Source organism: Petaurus breviceps, unplaced genomic scaffold, assembly GCF_028583685.1.
Source record: "Petaurus breviceps papuanus isolate PSGF00001 unplaced genomic scaffold, PetGlider_PUasm1.0 207, whole genome shotgun sequence".
In the NCBI taxonomy this organism is placed as follows: Eukaryota; Metazoa; Chordata; class Mammalia; order Diprotodontia; family Petauridae; genus Petaurus; species Petaurus breviceps.
In genome coordinates this window covers 5410404-5420649 of record NW_027185850.1, presented here as the reverse complement: position 1 = coordinate 5420649, position 10246 = coordinate 5410404, and the positions used below count along the sequence as shown (strand labels likewise).

General features: G+C 41.7%; 1 protein-coding gene across 7 annotated transcripts in view; it reads left to right on the top strand.

Annotated features, from left to right (window-relative positions):
* Positions 1 to 43: 43 nt before the first annotated feature.
* Positions 44 to 10246, top strand: part of LOC138164865 (serine/arginine-rich splicing factor 11) — a 38489-nt gene continuing 28286 nt past the window's right edge. For 3 of the 7 annotated variants that reach the window (XM_069092788.1, XM_069092791.1, XM_069092787.1), the window contains exons 1-2: positions 45 to 159; positions 9561 to 9650. The gene's annotated coding sequence lies outside the window, so the exon portion shown is untranslated. Of the gene's footprint in view, positions 160 to 9560; positions 9651 to 10246 lie in introns of all 7 variants that reach the window. The other 4 variants (XM_069092793.1, XM_069092790.1, XM_069092789.1 and 1 more) reach the window with 4 other exon arrangements.

The window sequence follows — 10246 nt, the reverse complement described above, 5'->3', positions numbered from 1 at the left end:
GACACCGAGCCCGGACGCGCTGTGCGCGGTGACGTTAGGCCGGAGCGGCTGTGACGAAAGTCGCAGCGTCTGCGGCCCGGAGGGAGGGAGGCAGGAAGGAGGATCCTGGAGAATCGCCGGGGATGACTGCGTGTTCCTCAGAGCCATCGTCCTCCTCAGGTAAGTGGGCGTCGAGGCCCCGACCAAGCCCCTCCAGCGCCCCCCCCCCCCGCGGGCCGGGGCGGGGGGGGGCCGGGGATGGGGGCGGACGGAAGGCCTCTGGGCCCGCCGAGGCCGGGGACGGAGAGCGGGGAGCTGGGGCGGCCGGGAAGGCCCCGCGAAGCGCGCGCAGGCCGCAGGCCGCGCCGAGCTAGCCCGAGAGGCGTCCGGAGCAGAGGCCGGGCTCGGGGCGGGAGCGGGCGGGGAGGCGCGCGCCCGACACCCCCCGGGCCCGGAGCTCCCGAGCGCTCTCGGGCCCCGATGGTCGGCGCGGGCAGGAGACAAAGGCAGGCGGGCGGCGGGGCCGCAGGGGCCCGGGGGAGCGGAGCGGGCAGGTGACCTTGGGCACGTCACTTGGCCGCCGGAGGCTCCTCTACCGGGATAGGACGCGGGCGGCCGGGGGCTGGGAGGCGGGCTGCGGGGCCCCCCCCTCCCTCCCGGACCAGCGCAGACGCGGGCGGTGAGCCGGCCGGGCTGGTCTCTACCGGGGCGCTCCCGGCGGAGACTCCGGAGAGCCTCCGGGGGGTCCCAGCGGGGCCTGGAGAGGGCAGAGAGAACCCTTTTGTCTCCCTCGTGACCTTGAGCGACCGCCTTTGTCTGAGGCGTCCGAGCGGCTATTTTTCCGAGGTAGCCATCCCGCTCCCTCCAAAGCGTCACGGACTTCGGCGCAGGCGGGAGCGCGCCGAGATGTCCCAGCAGCTGAGACTGGGCTAGTTTTTTGTCCGGAATTCCCGAGAGGACGCGGAAAGGCACTGTCTCTGCAGGCGGAGGGTTCTGGGTTCAAATCCTGCCTCCGACAGTCACGATTTCTGTGACTTGGGGCAAATCACTTCACTCGAGCCTCAACTTCATTATGTGTAAGAGTTGGACAAGAGGTCCCTTCCACCTCCACATCTGTGGCCCTGCCTGTGGCAGATACGTCTCTAAACTCAGCACCTAGCAAGATGCCCCATGCACTCCATAGGCAGTTATTAAATGCTTGCTGTGGATTGGTGCTTCTAAAGTTTTTTACTAGTTTCACTTTTTAAAGTAATGTTTTGCCAGAGGAGTGGGTTTGGGAGCAGGTGTGCAAGGATGAAATATTCTGTCATTCAGCTAAATTAATATTGGAAAAATTACCAAAGTGTTTATAGTGAGTTGATGGAAATTTTCACAGCCAGTCAGCTTGAAACTTTAGTGAAGCAGGTATACTGACAGTAGTTAGCTCAGTGTTGGGGAGTGCTGTTTGGTTTTTTAAATTATGAATCTTGTTTAAAATACTTCAGCACAGCTATAATTTCATCATTGCATTCCTTCCACGTCTTAATAGTTGCTCAGCAAAATAATAATGATAATGATCATCTTGGTCGTGTGTGTGAGTGTAAGAGACAGAGAGAGATCAAACACTCTGAACTTAGGACAAAAAACTCTCTGCCTTTACATGAAACCTTTCCAACTGGTGTCAAAATCAATGAGGAATTGGGGGTGGGGGGGGTATGTCTGTGTGCATACCCGGGTGTGGCATCTTGCTGCATTATTAGTATTTATTTAAAGGCATTTTTTTCAGCATAGACACTGTAGTTTCTTCTAACATATAAAACTGAAACAGGTTTAAAATGCATTATTAATAGCAACATTTCAAAACGTTAAGATTGCTGGGGAATTCAGACTTCACAAATTTCTTAAGCAATCCCATTCAAATGCTTTTGATTTCTGTACTTTTGTTTTCTCTAAATGAAAAAAAAATAGCCAATATATTACTGTTCTATTTCACCAAAGAATGTCAAAAGCCTTCTAGAGACAGCTCTTAAGTATAACACATTTAAATACAACAAGTAACCATAGTTGGACACATTTGTTAAAGTTATACTCCTTACAACATTGTATTTATATTTACATTTTTTAAAAAGGAAAACTCTTTAATCGCCTTGAACTAATTTTCCACCCAAGCATATGCCATTGTTTCCAGTCTGGAGGGCAAACTTGGTTTGACTTGGAGAAGGCAACAACATGAACATTTTACTTATAACATATGAAATATTTCTTTACCTTTCTCAATTAACTTTTAAAAAGTGAATCATTTGGCAAATTTTTACATTTATTTTTAATAATGATCAGATATAATTCCTATTTTGATGAGGGTTGTTAATTTGTGTTTAATGATATATACTTATAACACATGTATATATATATATGTACATACCGTGTTTCCCCGATAATAAGACACTGTCTTATTAATTTTTTTGGAAAGAAAAACACCAGAGGGCTTATTTTCAGGGGAGGGCTTATGTTGTCCTGCCTCAGCTCTCCTCCGCGGCACTGCTCTCAATGGTGCCAGCAAGCAAATCACTGGGGAAGAACAGGATGACGCTCTCACTGCTGCAGCTCTGATTGGATGCAGCTTGGAGTGCAGCGTGCGTTTCACGGGGGGAGGGGGACGGTGCATACAGAGGGTACCATAATGTAGCGTGTAGTGCAGGAGATCACCTTCACTACAGTAGCAATCTCAATAGGGCTTATTTTAGAGGAATCTTACACAGTAAGGGGAGGGCTAATTTTCGGGATAGGTCTTTTATTATCAGGGAAACACGGTACATTTCATATTAAATGTTTTGTTTTACATTCATATATACTTTTTAGGTAAAGGAATGGACCTGTCGTTTCCCTGGTATAGTGAGCTTCCAGAAAAGGGGGCCCCTCTACCAAAGCAGATCATCTGTTTCATTTTTCCAACACCACAGTCTGAGAGAGCTATGTATAGGACAGAGGTTAAATGACTTCCCCAGGGTCACCTCGACAGTCTGTGTTTAGAGGATATACTGAAGCCCTAGCTTCCTAGCTCCTAGGCTTTCTCTCTGATTTAGTATCCTGCCTCACTACTTAGTTTTTCCTTGAATAAAATGTTCAAATGTCCTGCACCATTCCTACCTTGTGTGACAGAGGAAAACTATTTGCATAATAATATTAAAATATTTTTAATTTCTAGCATGTCTTATAAATATTGTAGACAACCAACCCGACTAAACAAATCTCATTTATTTTTAAGATCATAAAGACACCCTGATACAAAAAAGGTTTGAGAATCTTTGCTTTAAATGAACCTGAACTGAAAATGAAACTATCAAGAGAACATATTTTTGTGTGTTCTCTCTTTCAAAAGTTATATTCATAGCCTGGGCCCCCAGTTTCTCATTTTCCAAAATAAGTTCTCAGATGAAAATTCAGATTAAACTAACCCTCCTTTTTTGTCTGTACAGATAATCTGCCTTTAAAAAAAAAACATCTATTTACTCCCTAAGTGTCTTATTTCTATGATAGCAACAAATGTTGATACATTTTTACTTGTAGTCTCAAGGGGAGACTGTAATGCTACTACTTTTCCTGTAGTTTTTTCCCTGATATACAAAAATATTCCCTTGCCAACAAAATAAATTACTGTTCTGTGTCCTTGTAAGAATGTTAGTCACCTTGTGGCACTTATACTTTTCCAGTTGATAAACAAGTCAGTTGCTCTACAAGGCTATAGTTTTGCCTCAGATATGTGAAATGCTCTTTCAGTCTGCTTAGAGCTTCTAAACTCTTTCCACCATGAAAAAGATGTGGGGCCTAACATTAAAAAAAAACAGCCTTGGATTATCCCTTACATGTTGCCAGCTAGTTCTTTCCCACTTAATTGAGGATGAAAAATAGAACTTAAATAAAATGGAAGTTATTTTAAGGTGAAAACAAACTTATATAAAAATCAAAAGTTGTGTTGGGTTACTGTCTTTTTGAAAAAGAATTGCTGGGGCTGCAGGGAAATTTAGTCTGCAGACATTTATGAAACACCCCGTTTCAACCCAGCAGGCACTGGGCCAGTGCAAAGACCAACTCACCTCCTATATAACACACAGGCACATCTAAGCAGGACATGAATGTGGGCCATTTGGTCGAAGGGAGGCAGTTTTCAGGAATAGCCTCTTGGAAGAGATAGTGCTGGGAGACTACCCAGAAATCCCTACCCTTAGAATGCCAAGGGAGCATTTAGGCAAATGCCCTGAGGTCGGAGATGGGATGTCCTGCCTCAGGGAGAGAAAGTAGGCCAGTCTGGGTGTCCTGGGCCCACCTAAAGACAAAGATGTTTATGTAATGGGGAGGATGGGGGTGTGAAGCCAGGAAGTGAAGAATTTTAAATGCCAAGTTTATATTTTATCTTTGAGGGAATGGAGACCCACTCCCCCCAACCCCACCCCCAGGAGTAAGGGCACCTGACCTGTGCTTTAGAAGGAGAGGGGAGAGTGGACAAAGGGATTTGGCAATTAGAACCAACCCAGGCAGTTAGGCTCCTGCCATACAGACTGACCAGCAGTTGATGAGGACCTAACCCTAGGCTGTGTGTGGCCTTGAAGGTAAAGAAGGGAACAGCAGGATGTGAAAGATTGTGAAGACAAAATGACAAGACCTGGACTTTGATTGGCTATAAGGGGTGAAGGAGAAGAGGATTATTGCACCCTGAGGCTGTGCATTGGGTGCCTAAAAGAATGGTGTTTAGAACACCCATGGATGGGGGGGGGGGTGCAGATCATGAGTTCTGCATGGGGCATGTTAAGTTCTGGGCCTCAGTAATTTAGGGATCTTCACCCCCAAAAGATTTTGTAATTAGATTATTCATATAACCGTATTTTCCATGGATGGGACTGTCTCAAAATAAAAAGTCTTAAAAACTATAGTTATTTTGTTTATATAGTGTGTTGTGGTTGCAATTCAGGTTTCTTTTTTTACGGGCTAAGAATAGGTGTTTTTCTTCAGAAAAGAGGTCTCAAACTAATTCTTAAAGTACAGTTTGGGAATGGAGAAGTTAGAACATAGTCCTATCTTTTAGCCTTGATTAATCCCTGCAAAACAAAATGAAGGGCAAACATTGATAAGACTGTGCCTCTAAAGCATGACATTTTCTCTCTGGATTAAAAAGTCGTAGCATTATACAGTTTGATCATTATAACGTTAGCATTAGAACTTCTGTTCTCTGTAATCTTACTTAGAAATTAATTTAAGGTTGTATTGTCAAACTCAAATAGAAATGAATCCCTTCAACCTTTCTAATTGACTTAGAAAACTACAAATTAGCATTATCTGTGCTGTAGTTTTCTTTATTTTGTTAAACTTGTCCCAGTTAAATTTTTTTTATCTGCTTTTGGCTGTATTCAGGAGTTTGGCTGGCATGAGTGTGACGCTGTGCTGTAAAGCATATTTGGATGGGGGGTGGGGACCCTTACTAGGGTTTTAATCCTGCAAATGATGAGTGTGATTTTTTAAAAATTAAGCATATTTATTATTGGCCCTGGAGGGATGTGCATAAAAACTGATTGCCATCTAAATAAATTTTGGAATTCAAACCAAGTTGATCATCTCAGGCTTTTAAAATAGGTATAGTTGACTTATTTCTTTAGCTGCCAGGGGCCTTTCTGTTTTCTTTTTAATTACCCTCATTTTCTTGTTTTTTTGTCCCACACACACCCCACCCCCTCTGTTCCCTAGTTAGGATTTGGATAGACTAAACCTCTAATCAGAGTTAATTATTATGTGAAGCAAACCGTAATCCACATTTTATGGGGACTAGAGGAGGTGGAAACCCAAAGAAAACAAAGGGATCTTAGAGTTTCAAAATTCTCTGTGGTGAGGATTTGCCTCCTTGGATAAAATTGTAAAGTAAACTTTGGTTGTTTGGGCCTTGGGCATTTTGAGAAAAGTCCTCCTCTTTGGGCCACAAAGACCAGTATTTTTCTTTAGCACTTACTAGGTACTAGGTAGTCCCTAGTATTTTAACAGCTTGTTTGATGATGACCAATATTACCTTACCCCAAACTAAATCATGTTAACATATGTATTCTGCATTGTCATATGCACAATAGCATCCAGTGGAAGGTTTTGTTTCATTAAACATGAAAATGTGTATGCTGGTAGTAGTCTAAGCCATTAAAGTTCAAAATGATGTCTAGTGAAAGGTTTTCATATTTTCAACATTTAACCTGATTGTATTAGAGCAGTAGTTCTTATCCTTGGGTCCATGAATTTGTTTTAAAAATAATGTTTGTAACTATAGTTCAATATAATTTGTTTTCCTTTGTAATAATAATTTGCAATACATACAATCAAGCCTATAACTAACCTTGATTTGTGAAGTCCGCTAATGGCACTAAGGCTGCTTTAAAAGGCCCATAATAAAGAAAGGTTAAGAACCTTTCTGTTAGAGGCTTACTCAGAATACCATTCCATTCCATTTTCTATCAGTGAAAATTAATAAAGTTATAAACCCCTCTTGTTACTTCAAGGAAATTGGCAGTATCTTAAAAATTCATATTCATTTGAAATTATTGGTTTTCATACTGGCATTTAAAATAGTTTGTGAGTGTGTAACTTAATTTTAAAGCAAATTTAAGAAATTGTCTTAGTTTACTTTATTCACTTTAGTATTGCAGTTCAAATAGTTTGAATATGTTCTTTTGGAATGCTCATTTGTATGAATAACGTGATACTTTAAAAAGTGTCTTCTTTGGTAGTCAACCCTTTGAGCCTGCCATCTTAATATTTACTTTTATATGCATTTTAATTTTTTAAAGGTAGGTTTAGAGTGCCAGATATGAAATGATGAATATTCAGGCGTCATCTTAGAAAGAAACAAAAATGAAAAAAGCACTTCATATTTTTCTACTTAGGATTTCCATAAATCCTTTAAAGTCAGGCATCACCTGAATATTTATTTAGATAGCTAACAAATTGTTAAATCATGAAATGAAATTACCATAAATATAGGTTCAAATAGAAATACATTGTCTGCAACAAACTTCCTTATGATTTTATTAAGAAAACATCGATAGAAAAGGGATTTTTTTTACATTTGCTTCTTTATAGGGGCAATTACTGCACATATATAGATGTTTAATAAGTAATGGGTAAATGACTATTTCATAACACACACACCCCCCCCCCCCCCCCAATTATGCGTAACAGCACAAAAAGCCAACCTCTACAGGTACCTGCTGTCTACCTTGTAGTGCCAGAATCACATGGGATTGGCTTCAGGACACTTGCTATCTCGGTGTTATGTGTTTAAAAAAAAATTAAGGTTATTTTCACCCTCCTAAGAGATATAAATTTCTTTAAAGACAAAAAAGAATGAAGTTAAATTTCAAAAGAGTTATCATTATGCTTATGCATATAAGAATAGTATTAAAATTAGTCTGGGAAAACTATTTTCATAATGTTCTGAGATCTATTGTATTTGGTTTTTTGTTTTATTTTGTTTTACTGTTATAAAAAGGTTTTCAGATGGCCCTATTTCAACTCAGGTTTCATTCAAGAAACATTTTAATTAGGGATATACATTTTTTAAATGTCACGGTGTTACTAAGGACTTGGGTCAAGGCTTCCTCCACTAACTTACATAGAAAATTAACTTATTAATGTCTAGAAAATTTTGGATGTAGATCTACACACTACCTTAAAAATATTTTGGCAGTCAACAAGCCCATACTTATGGGGTGTGGGCAGGAATAAGTTAATGCCCAAACCAGTCCCATCCTTTTTTTTTTTTTCCTTTCCAATTTAGGTTCAAAATGAAGGCATCTTGCCCTCTGCACCTCATATAGACATATGGCATGGAAGAGAGGGGGAAACTATGAAACAAATATTCAGATCCATGCCAGTTTTGAACACAGACAAATCGTCCTTATTTTTTTAAGAGGACATCTGTGACCATTCAGTTCTGATTTCTACTGATGCTGAGTCCCTCATTTAAAATTTGAGGGAATAAGGAAAGAAAACCTTAGCATCAGACTTCAAAATACGATTTTATGTCTAAGCAATCAAGATGGATTTGTTTTACTGATAGGTCTGAAAAAAGGTGTTAGATACTGTCTCATTGTTCCACATATTTCCAGAATTAAAACATGGCTAAAATGAAATAAAATCACAGTTCACAGCACCAGACACTCCATGTATTTATGTACGTCTGCCCTGACTGTTCCCTAGGCCTGGACCCTTCAGTCTTCCTTGTTCTTGTTTTCCTGTTGTCTCCCCCATTAGAATGTGATCTCCTTGAGATTAGGGACCTCGTTTTTTTCCTTCCTCCTTCACTTTGTATCCCTAGCACTTAGCACAATGCCTGGTTCCTCATCACAGTGCCTGACTTATTCATAGTAAGTGCTTAATAAATGCTTGTGGGCTGTTGAAATGAACATAAAAACAAAAATAATAGGTTTTAATCAGTTAAACATTATTAAAGGCATACTGCTCGTATAAAGCTTTTCTGTGTACATCTTTGTGCGTAGAGACACCATCTTCTATGCCAACGACTCCATATCCAACTCCAGTTTCCTCCTTTGAACTTCAACCCCACATAATCAGTTGTTGATTGTAGTTTCAGACTGAATGTCCTAGAGTCGTCTTAAACTCAGATGTCCACAATATGAAGTCATTATGTTTGTACCCCCACAAAACTCTTTTCCAAACTTCTCTTTCTGTCAAAAGATACCACCAACCCTCCAGTCTCCCAGTTTCATAAGCTCACTTTCCCTCACTCACATATCCAATCTGTTGTCAGATCTTATCCATTATACGTCCACATCTCTCACTTCCAGCTCCCCTTCGTTAGTTCAGACCTTAATTACCTCTCACCTAGATTATTGCATCAGCCTCCTTAGGTCTCTCAGTTTCGAGTGTCTTACCAGCCCCTCCAGTCCATCCAGCATAATGCTGCCAAAATACTTTAGTTAAACAGAGATCTGACCTTGTGACTCCTCAGTGGCTTCCTTTTGCCTCTAGGATAAAATAGGTTTTATTAATCTACATAACCTGCCCATAATCTTGGGGTTTTTTGTCTTTTTGGATGTTGCTTCCACCTCCCACACTCCAAAATAGAGCCAGCCTGGCCTTTCTGTTTCTCCCACAGGATGCCAGTCCCCCTTTTGTGTCTTTGCACTGACTGGCCCAAGTGTTTGGGATTATCTCCCTCCTTTAACAAGGAACTCAGTCAGCATCTTCTGCATGAAGACTTCCTACATTGCCCCAACTGCTAGTGCCCTCCCCTTGCCGGTTACCATAACTGTGTATTTCTATTTATGCTGTATCTACTTGTATGTGTTTGTCGGCTCTGCCCTTACAATTGTGCAGAGGATTGTTTCCTTCTTTGTACTTGCATCGATAGCGCTTGCTTAGCACAGCGCCTGGCACACAGTAGGTGCTTAATGAGTGTGTACAATGTGCTGCGTTGTGGCTAGTTGAAAGGGCAGGTACAATGTGTAGGCTTGCAGCGAATCCGTTTGGACCGTGGTCTCCCATGCGGGTGAGCTGGAATCCTGGATCGTCCTATCTGTGCCTGAATAGTGTGTATCTTTCATTTGTAGAGCACCCATAGAAAGGCACAGGATTCTTCAAAACTGTATCTGATAGGAACTGCATATTAATTTCATTGGATGAAAACTGTGTATTAGCAGGTGAGTTCGGGCTTTTTGTTTTAATGTCCAAATGCTGGCATTTTGAGTATTTTCAGATAACTGTCAAAATTAAAAGAATTTGGTATTAAATGTATACTTCACCTGGCATTGTGCTAAACCTAGGTAGAGATACAAAGACCAAAAGAAAACATTCCCACCTCTCCAGGTACTTAAATCGTTGTTAGCTGGAGTTGCGTGGTTCAGTGATCCCAGAGAATATTTGTGTGCCCCAGATACTGTTCCTTCGTTAAGTAATTTCACACGCTACCTGGTTGTTTTAAAACCAAGTTTTAAAAGGTTAAAAGTTAGTGATTATAGACTGGATTCTGCTATTGAAACTTTAATGTTGAGGTTATTTAAGGCAGAGATGTCAAAGGGCCCCTCAGTTGCCCCCAACTAGATGAAAGTGAACTTGGGAAACGTGCACCAGCTAAACAAAAACCCCTGGGGACGGGGTTGACCCCGGCTCCCCGAGCCCGCAGGGGTCCTGACGGAGGTTCCCCGAAGGGCCCGCGTTCTGTCAGTTACCCAAAAAGAGGCCATTAAAGGGCGGTGTTGGGGGGGGGGTGCGGGGGAGCAGAGGGCCCCCCCCCCCC